The sequence below is a fragment of the Rhinatrema bivittatum genome, chromosome 18 (genome assembly GCF_901001135.1).
Source record: "Rhinatrema bivittatum chromosome 18, aRhiBiv1.1, whole genome shotgun sequence".
Classification (NCBI taxonomy): domain Eukaryota; kingdom Metazoa; phylum Chordata; class Amphibia; order Gymnophiona; family Rhinatrematidae; genus Rhinatrema; species Rhinatrema bivittatum.
In genome coordinates this window covers 28512212-28522348 of record NC_042632.1, presented here as the reverse complement: position 1 = coordinate 28522348, position 10137 = coordinate 28512212, and the positions used below count along the sequence as shown (strand labels likewise).

The 10137-nt window shown below is 37.7% G+C and overlaps 1 pseudogene; it reads right to left on the bottom strand.

Moving 5' to 3' along the window:
• Positions 1–734: 734 nt before the first annotated feature.
• LOC115080054 lies at positions 735–8504 on the bottom strand (annotated as a pseudogene).
• Between the last annotated feature and the right edge of the window lie 1633 nt (positions 8505–10137).

Below are 10137 nucleotides of genomic sequence, written 5' to 3'. Positions count from 1 at the left end.
AAAAGGTAAAGAGAAGGGCACAAAAATAAAGGGAGTGGAACTGCTCCCTTATAAAGAAAGATTGAGCAGATTAGGGTCTTCTGCTTGGAGAAAAGATATCTGAAAAGAGATATGATAGTTTATAAAATCATAAATTGTAGGGGACAAATAAATAGGGAATAGTTGTTTACCTTTCAAATAATATTAAGACTAGGGGGACACCCCATTAAAATAACAGACAGAAAAGTTTTTTAAAACTGGAAAAAGTATTTTTTTCACTCAACCCACAATCTGGTTTGAAATTTGTGCCAGAAGATGAGTTCAAGGCATCTAGCATAGTTGGATTAAAAAGAGGTTTGAACAAGCTCTTGGAGAAAAAGTTCATATATCATGATTAGCTAGGAAGTTTTGGGAAAGCCATCATGATTCTCTGGTAGTGAGCAACAAGGAATGGATCTGCTCTGGGATTTGGTGGTACTTTCCTAGTGACCTGGACTGCCCACTGTCAGACAGGATGTGGAGCTCAATGGTCTGACCCAGCATGGCAAATCTTTTTTCAGTTAATCTGACAGTTTTATTCTATTCATCTACTATTTAGATTGTTAATATCGAAAGCTGACTAAAAGAGAGAATTCAAGTAAAAATATCATGCGCATTACATTCACTAATGTAACATGTTTGGAATTATATCACCATTTCACAAAATAATTGGATACTACTTTTAAAATGAATTTTAACTTTTAGAGCACGTCTTACCTTAGTGTAAATGGAGACTAACACGTTTCCTCGGTCTTGCACTCGCTTCATTTCTGTAGAAGTGGGTTTAATCTCTACTTCATATCCAGAGGAGCTTGGAGAATGGCTATTAAAAATCATGCAGTCACTTTTAGACATTTCTGCACTAAGCCTCCACCTTATAATGCTCGTTTCGAGAGTAACACCAGCTTTCTCTGGTGCCCGAACATGGAGGTTGAGCACATCCAGTTAAGCCGCGGCCAGCTCTGCTCACCCTCAGAGCAATGTAGGTTACCACCGTTAGGAGGAATAATATGGAGATGAAGACAATGGAAATAACTAAATAAAGATTTAGATCAGAAATGTAATTATTATGATTGGAGAAATGTATGAAGTCAGGTAACTCCTTTTCTAGCTTGTCTTTTAATATAATGTTAACAGTCACTGTACACGATAGAGATGGTTTCCCCTGATCCTTTACAAGAATAACCAGTTTTTGTTGATTTCCTTCATGCTCTCTAACAGACCGAACTGTCCTGATCTCCCCGGTATACAGCCCCACGAGGAACAAGGAAGTCGTATTTTGAAGCAAATGATAAGATAGCCAGGCGTTTGTATCCATTATCCATATCTACTGCTCTAATCTTTGTCACGAAATAACCAGCGCGTGGCGAAAGAGGAATTGACTCAGTGTGGACAAACTCTTCCCTAGACAGAGAAGGTAGGATGATGGGAGCATTGTCGTTTGCATCTACTATAAATATATCAACAGGTGCGTTGCTTTTGAGCGACTGGGACACCGGCATCCTCTGCACAGGACATGAAACTGAAAGTGTTTATTTTCTTCAAAATCAAAAGGATTTCAAAGCATAGATCTCACCGGTCTTAGAGTTTATAGACACAAAGTTATCCTGATTTGAACTCCCCAAAATCGAATATGTTACAGAACCGTTTTCCTTAGATCGAGTCAGCAGCAGAAATTGCATATATGGAAGTTCCTGGGATGTTGTTTTCAGGAACATGTAGTATGTAAATGGTTCAGTGAAGCTCGGTTTATTATCATTCACATCAGATACGTCCACTGTGATGGTTGTGGTCGTGGTCAGTGAAGGAGAACCTTGGTCGAGGCAGTGATGGGGATGTTATACTGTTCCACAGTCTCACGGTCCAATGTGTTTTTCAAAATCAAAGAGTAATAATTGCTGAAGGAGTTTTCAAGAGTGAATGGAAAGATTTGAGGTATAGTAGATGATATTTTGCCATTCACGCCAGAATCTTTATCTGATATTGCAATTAAAGCTATCACGGTTCTTGGCTTAGTGTCTTCTGGAACAGGGCTGGACAAGGACGTTACTGTTATTTCAGGAGCATTATCATTCACATCAATGATTTCTACTATGACCTTACAATGAGCTTCTACTCCAAGTGGTCCTTTGTCAATGGCTGAAACCTGAATTTCATACAAAGCAATATCCTCAAAGTCCAGGATTTCCTGAGTGATATTTCTCCTCTGACAGAATCGATTCGAAATATTTTTGTACTTTAGTGGGAATTATAGTACTAAAAAAATACATTATTTCTCCATTCTGCCCTTCATCCAAATCAGTTGCATTGAGTTTATTACCAAACTCCTTTAGGTGCATTTTCCGATATTTTGGCCGTGTACACAGAGTGATCAAACACAGGAGCATTGTCATTTGCATCCAGAATATTTATCAAAATATTAAGGTCGCTTGACTTCCGTGGGTCTCCGCCATCAAACGCCCTTAGCACAAGCTGATGAAAGTGCTGCAGCTCGCGGTCTAAAGCTTTACTCAACACCAACTCTGCAGATTTGCTACCGTCGCTATTTCCTGAACATCTAGTTTAAAATATTCATTTGGACTGAGCTGGTAGGTTTGTAGGGAATTCGCACCCACATCGGGATCTTGTGCTTTCTCAAGTGGAAAACGAGTGCCAGGAAAGCCAGTTCAGATATATTAAAAAGCTTGTCCTTACTGGAAAGGTAGGAGGATGGTCATTTACGTCTAAATCTCTACTTCAATCCTATGCATTTCTAAGGGATTATCAATTACAAGCTTCTACATTCAACGTGCACCTCGGGTTCTGGGCGCACGACTCTCTCTGTCGGTTTTCCTCATTGATAAATAAGTTACCATTTCCATATTTACCGCAAAATACTGTTTCCTGGGCCCGGAGACAATCCTCAGTCCTCGAGATTTCAATCTGCTGATATCCTATTCCTAAATCCTTGGCCAGGTTTCCACAAAAGAACCCCGATCCAGTTCTTCCACTACTGAATAGCGAATTTGTCCCGCAGATGCTACCCAATAAAGTCGAGAAATGACAGCAACACAGAAATATCTGTACCGGGTTCCCAGGCTGTATGAGAGCGCCATGTTTGCTAGCAAATGATTTGTAGTGTCTTCAAGAAGAAGAAGAAGGTCCTTTTCATAAACTCGCCATGCACTAAATCTTTACTATGCGGTGCACAACAAAGAATAAATAAAAAAGGAATTCCAGAGACTTGGATTCTAAAAGAGAAATGCGCAACCTTTACTTCTCTGTCCTCCGACAGGGAGGGGTTCCGGTCACAGACCTTATTTTCCGTGGCTGGATAAACAGCGACAACCGTGTGGAGTTTTTCTTCATTGCCCTAATCAAGTGATTTTCAAGTAGTTTCCAGAGATACAAAGTTGCACAAAATTAAGTCACTTTTTCACATAATGTATTTGAGACTCAATAATGTTTACACCATCACAGAAAAGTAATCTTCCGACTATTTGTACTCGAGAAAAGCGTTTGGGGGCCATATTTTTTATATACATTCAGACAGAGTCGCTGGATATATTCGGAAACATGTTTAGGGTGGCTTTATAATGAAGGCGAGGGAGGCCATCATTAATACTGTTATGATGATGAGAAAGAAACTTAACATAATAACACAGAGCACTACAATCTTATGACTGTTTCAATTTATTAATTACCTCATCTTTCCTTTTCCCCCTCATTCCAAAACTACAAATGAGTTTCAGTACGTACTCGGTTTCTTTCCTCTATTTTTTTTTTCATGTGAAAGGGGGCAGATTGATGATCTCACATGGAAATAAATCCACTCTAATGCATAGAAAGGAATAGCAGCAGAATCAGCATGGCAGACTTCTTACTGTACATATTCTTGTTGCTCGCCATATAGTGATGTTGATTAGGGCTAGCGGAAGAAGAAATGCACAGTTTAACAAAATATTGCCTAAGTTTTAGGATTTACGAAAAAAATGAAACCGAATGCAGACGTCAAATTAGTTGCTGGCCCATGTTGCATAGCATTATAAGTAAGTAGAAGAGAACAGAGAACTAGACCTAGTTTTTTGGGGGGATTTTCTTGGGTGAGGGGTGAGAATTAATCAGTGTGAATATTTATAACATGACATTGATCTGGTAGTCATCCCATTTGGATTCATTTTAAATGTATCAGACACCATAGCTTCTGACATCACCTTGTTAAGCCCTTGTAGATTTAACCAAGAATCACTTTGTGAATTGATTCATATTAATCAATCTGAAAGTATCATTCAAAACACTTTATCCATATTATAATATTTTATAAAATTAGTTAATAAGTTACTTTTACATACATACTGTATTATTTTGGCCAAATTATATTAAATATAAAATATCTTAAAAAAAAAAAAAAAAAAGAGCAATGAACCACTTTTAAACATATAATGCAGTTACAAAGCTAAATAACTATGAATACACTAAATAAAGTAACAAACTGATGGTCAATTTTCATGTTTTCAGAGATTTCTGAATATATGATCAAAAGAAATATTATGCTGGGTCAGACCAAGCTCTATCAAGCCCAGCATCCTGTTTCCAACAGTAGCCAGTCTGGGTCACAAGTAGCCAGCAAATCCCAAAAAGTAGATCTAGTTCTTGTTACTCCCAGGGAGAGCAATTGCTATCCCTAATCTATCTGGCTAATACTGTTTTATGTCTTTTTCTCTTGGAATTTATCTAAATCTCTTTTAAACCCGCTAGTTGCCTAGATCGAATCCTCTGGCAATAGATTCCACAGCTTAACTGTGGGTTAAATGGAAAAGTACTTTCTATGATTTGTTTTAAATCTGCAGGTTGTTAATTTCATGGGGTGTCTCCTTGTTTTAGTATTATTTCAAAAGGTAAATAACCATACTTTATTTATCCATTTACCATACTCATGATTTTATAGACTTCTATCATATCCCCTCTCAGTCTTCCCTTTACTAATGCATGCTTATATTTTGACTACCAAAATAATCAGTAACAAAAAGATTTCCTCTAAAGAATGGAAATTGTTGGAATCACTCAATATTTCATTCAAGTGAACAACTATGCTAAGCAGTCCCTGCACTTCCATTAGGCAAATTAGGCAGTCACCTAGAGTACCATCCATATAAGAAAAAAGTTATTCCTCTGCCATCCTTATTTTCATACAGTTCCATGCCCCCCATATATATTTCCCTCTCGATATATACCTGCATGCCCTTAAATGCATCCAATAATATCCCTGTAAATGCTTCCTTTGTACAATTTTTCAAACCATATTAATCAATGTAACCAACTTCTTGTTTCTAGTTTAGCTCTCATAGTTAACCCCCGCCATGTTTGGCACTTATTCTATGTTACTCTTTCTTTGATCCTAAGTTGATTATTACTTGTAAAGCACTGCCGCTAATCATTATGTTTTCTGAGCACTGCTGCAAAAATTTGTTGACTGTAAACCGATGTGATGTTACTAAACAAATGTCGGTATATAAAAACTTTAAATAAATAAATACCATCCATTAGGGGGCTGCCCATCTTGCTCACAGCCAAGATTAGGAGACAGGCCTGACAGGGCTGTGAGCAAAGACATCCTGCCTATGACAAAAAACTAAGAGAAGCCTGAGAGTGCCACTTCATGACCGAAGATTAAAAGACAGAGCCATGGGCGGCGCTCATCCTGTCCATGGGGCAAGAAGACAGGAGAAAGAGAGGCCAGGAGAGCTGGGGGCAGAGCCCATACTGCCTGCAGAAAAGAAGATGAAGGCAAGGCCCAGAATGAGCCTGAAAACCTATGTGAGTGATCGAGAGATTGAAAAGCTATGCGTATGTGTAAGGGTGCCTCTGTTTGGGGGAGTGTGTGTGTGTGTGTGTGTGTGAGGGAGTGAGAGATTGAGGGTGCCATGCATGTGTGAGAGAAAGAGGGAGCCTCTATGAGGGAGAGTGTATGTGAGTGAGAGGGAGAGGGAGCTTGTATGAGAGTGTGTGAAAGTGAAAAGGATTGTGTGTGTATGAAGGAGTGAGGGAGTGTGTGTAAGAGAAAGAGAGAGGGAGGAAGCCTGTGTGAAAGTGTGTGTGTGAATGAGACAAGGAACCTGTGTGTGTCTGTGAGAGAAAGCTTGTGCGCAACAAGCCTCGCTCCCTACCTCATGAGCTAATCCGCGACAATCTCAGAGCATCTGCAAATCAAACATTCCCAGGTATGGAGAGTGGTTGATTTTATATCCTTGTTAATTTTAATAACTGGGTGTTATTTAATGCATCTGCTGTTTTTCAATATTTTTTGGGAGGTTGGAACATTTTGTTTTTAAGTTTCATGATTTTTTAAATATTATATGTCATTCTATTTGTCAGCTATTTTGAAATACTCTTTTTAATAGTATGATTTTACTATTATTATTTTATAATTTTTTATTTTATCATTTGATATTTTATGAAGAATGACAGTGTTTGGTTTTCCATTGTTGTGCTGCATACAAAGTCTAGTGTTGTAGTTTCCATTTCAGTTTTTATCTGTATAATTTTAATTTTTATTTTATGGTCTCTTTATCCTGCATTTGGTGAGGATTTCTCTGTTCTATATGGGTGATCAAACAAGGTACTCTGCTAGCATGTACTTTCTGCATAGGGTTCTATAGCAGTTAGCAGATAGGCTTGCTCTGTATTCTAACAGGAGGTGTACTGGTGTTTTAGAGCCTGGTGCAATATTTACAGTGTTGCTTTTTCCTAGGTAGGGTTGTTATTGTTTAAGTGCTGGCAGCTAGTGCAGTTTTCTTAATGTAACTGTAATTCACTTTACTCATAGCTTTGAGTGCCAAGCCTACACCTGACATGTGTAACAATAGGCCTAATACCATATGGGTTCCAAGTGTCTTTTTTGCCTTTTAGTAGTGTTTTCTAGTTGACATACAATATGTATACTATATTTACATGCACTGCTGTAAGTTATGTTTTTACCTCAGAAAACTGTACCTTAAATGTCCTTTTTCATATAAAATCTGTTATTATAAATGCATCATGTTTACTTTTGTGGCTGGGCTGGGGGGAGAGATCAGTTTGCCTAAAGATGTTGATTAAAGAGGTTGCCTAAAGATGTGGCAGAATCACTAAAAAATTCTAGGCAAGGGGCATAATTGAGGACATATGGTATCTCTTCATTGGTCACACATCTTATAGGACATACATATTTTTCCCTCATATTTTGACATTATTTTTAAATTTTAAATTTCTTTCAGAAAAATATTTGTCAGTCATGAATATCAGGCTATTACCACTTCAGGGCCTCTAGAAAATGTCAGAATCAAGCCCTTTCAGACTTCTACTGCTATCTAAGGACCTGAATCACTAAGGCTTTTTTCCCATTCTGTGTCTAGGCCCAAGATTGTAGCTCAACTTTAAACCTTTTGACTTCATTGGATATTTTTATATAATGGAAGGCCTTGTCTAGCATGCATTTTAATCTGTAATTCAACAAATCCTTTTATTTAAAAAGTATAGAGCTTATCTTAAAATGGCAGAACTTGTATAGTTGATAGCTACATTGATATATTTAATGAAAAGCGCATGGTACTTTATAGTCATGAAAATCCTAGAGTATTTCACCAAATCAAAGGGGTTTTTTTTATCTATTACAAAGGAGTTCAAACTTAAATCTAAAATATTATTAATTAAAATATAGTTTGTTTAGGTAATAGGGAGATTAAGTTCTTAATCTTACCTGAAAAGCACTAGAGTAAAACATTATAGGTTATATTTATTAAAGGATACCTTTAATTTTGTGTCTTTGATCAGACACCCTTACAAATTTTAATTCATTGCCTACATTTAAACAACCTACATGTTTAGAGAATGATATAAAAATAGCTCACCTTTTTGGACTCAAGTATAGTATTCTGCTGTTGAGTTTGTTGAGATCTATTCTGTCCTGGTGCTTCGGTTTCCTTGTTTTGCAATATGTTATGACATTGTGACATCTTAGAATTAAAAATCGATAAATCATTCTTGGACATTTCTGCATTGAGCCATACAGTGTAGCGATGACTTTCAGATCGACTCCAGTTTCCGTCAGTATTTGGACACACGGGTTGATTGAACCCAATTAAGTTACTCTTCAAGTTGTGTATTTTTATGGCAACGAAGATAATAACAGTAGAAAGAAATATTGCTGAGATCAAAGCAGTAAAGACAACCAAGTAAACGTTTAGCTCTGAAAGATTGCTGTTCTGTTCTACATCTTGCCTATTTTCGGCTAACTTGTCTTTCACATTTTCTGCCAAGGTGATTGGAATAGTCACACTACTCGATAAAGCTGGCTGTCCATGATCCTTCACAAGAATGATCAGCTTTTGATAGGTCTCATCATAATCTCTTATCAATCGAGAGGTTCTTATCTCTCCAGTATATAGTCCCACTCTGAAAAGGGAATCATCCTTATCTTGAATTAAATGATAGGACAACCAAGCATTATATCCACCATCCGCGTCCATTGCTCTTAGTTTTGAAATGAAATGGCCTGCTTCCGATGGTCGAGGGACTAGCAAGGTGTCTACAAAACTTTTCTTTGGATGAGAAGGTAGGATAGTAGGAGAATTGTCATTTGGTCTAATATAAACACTTCAACAGATACATTGCTGCTGAGAGGTGGAATACCTGAGTCTATGGCCAAAACTTGAAATGTAAAGTATTTACTTTCTTCATAATCGAAAGATTTTAGTGCAAATACTTTACCACTGTCAGGCTGTATAGAAACAATGCCAACTTCATTGCTCTCCAAAACAGAGTAGGTTATGTGTCCATTATCCTGCCAATCCGGATCCATAGCCGATACTGAAATTATGAGGGATCCCGGTATATTGTTTTCCTTTAGGCAGCTTACGTAAGGAGATTGTACAAATTCCGGTCTATTGTCGTTTACATCAGATACTTGAAGTAGAATCGTTGTGATTGTGGATAATGGAGGTAGACCTCCATCTGTGGCTATGACAGAGATGTTGTACTCCCAAATCTTCTCACGATCCAATTGTGTGTCCAATGTTATAGCCCAATAGTTTCGGAAAGAGTTGTATATTTTGAAAGGAAGGTCTGTTGGCACTTTACAAGACACTGCCCCGTGCACTCCCTCATCTTTATCTGATACAGCAATCAAGGCTAGTACAGTACCGAGCTTAACATCTTCCGATACAGGACTTAATAAGGAGGTGACAGTCAACTCAGGAGCATTATCATTGACATCTATAATTTCTACAACCACCTTACAGTGACCAGCCACACTAGCAGGGCCATTATCCATGGCCTCCACGTAAATTTCATATTCTCTACAGTCTTCAAAATCAATGTTCCGTTTGTTCTAATTTCTCCGGTGTCAGTATCTATGCGGAAACACTCTTTTCTACGGCAGGTGAACTAGTTTACTGAATAAATAAATAATCTGCCCGTTAGAGCCTTCGTCTGGGTCTGATGCGTTGAGTTTTATTACCATCGCCCCAATAGATGTATTTTCCAATAACTTCACTTCGTAAGCGTTTGGTTAAACGTGGGCGCATTATCATTGACATCCAGAACATGAATGCTAACATATGTGCTGCCAGATCTTTGAGGCGTTCCCCCATCAAATGCTGTTAATAAAAGCCTATGGAAACGATTTTGTTCTCGGTCCAAAGGTTTTCTTAATTTCAGTTCCACGGATTTAATGTGGTCACCGTTTCTTTTAACGTCCAAATCAAGTGTTCGTTTGACTCAGCTGGTAGGTATGAATTGCATTTATACCTATATCTGCATCGTATCCTTTTGAAGTGGAAAAAGAGTCCCTGGTATAGCTGATTCTGAGATATTAAGAGTAAGTATTTTAAAATGGAAACTAGGAGTGTTGTCATTTACATCCAAAATTTCCACTTCAACGGGATGCATTTCTAATGGATTATCAATTACTATCTCAAATGTCAAAATACAGACAGTGTTCTCTGCACAGATTTCCTCTCTGTTGATTCTTTCATTGATAACCAAATCAGTGTTTTGTATGTTTACCTCAAAGTAGTGCTTTTTGGATCCAGAGATCATCCTCATTCCCCGGGAAATTAGCTTCTTGACATCCATTCCAAGATCATTGGCTACATTTCCAAT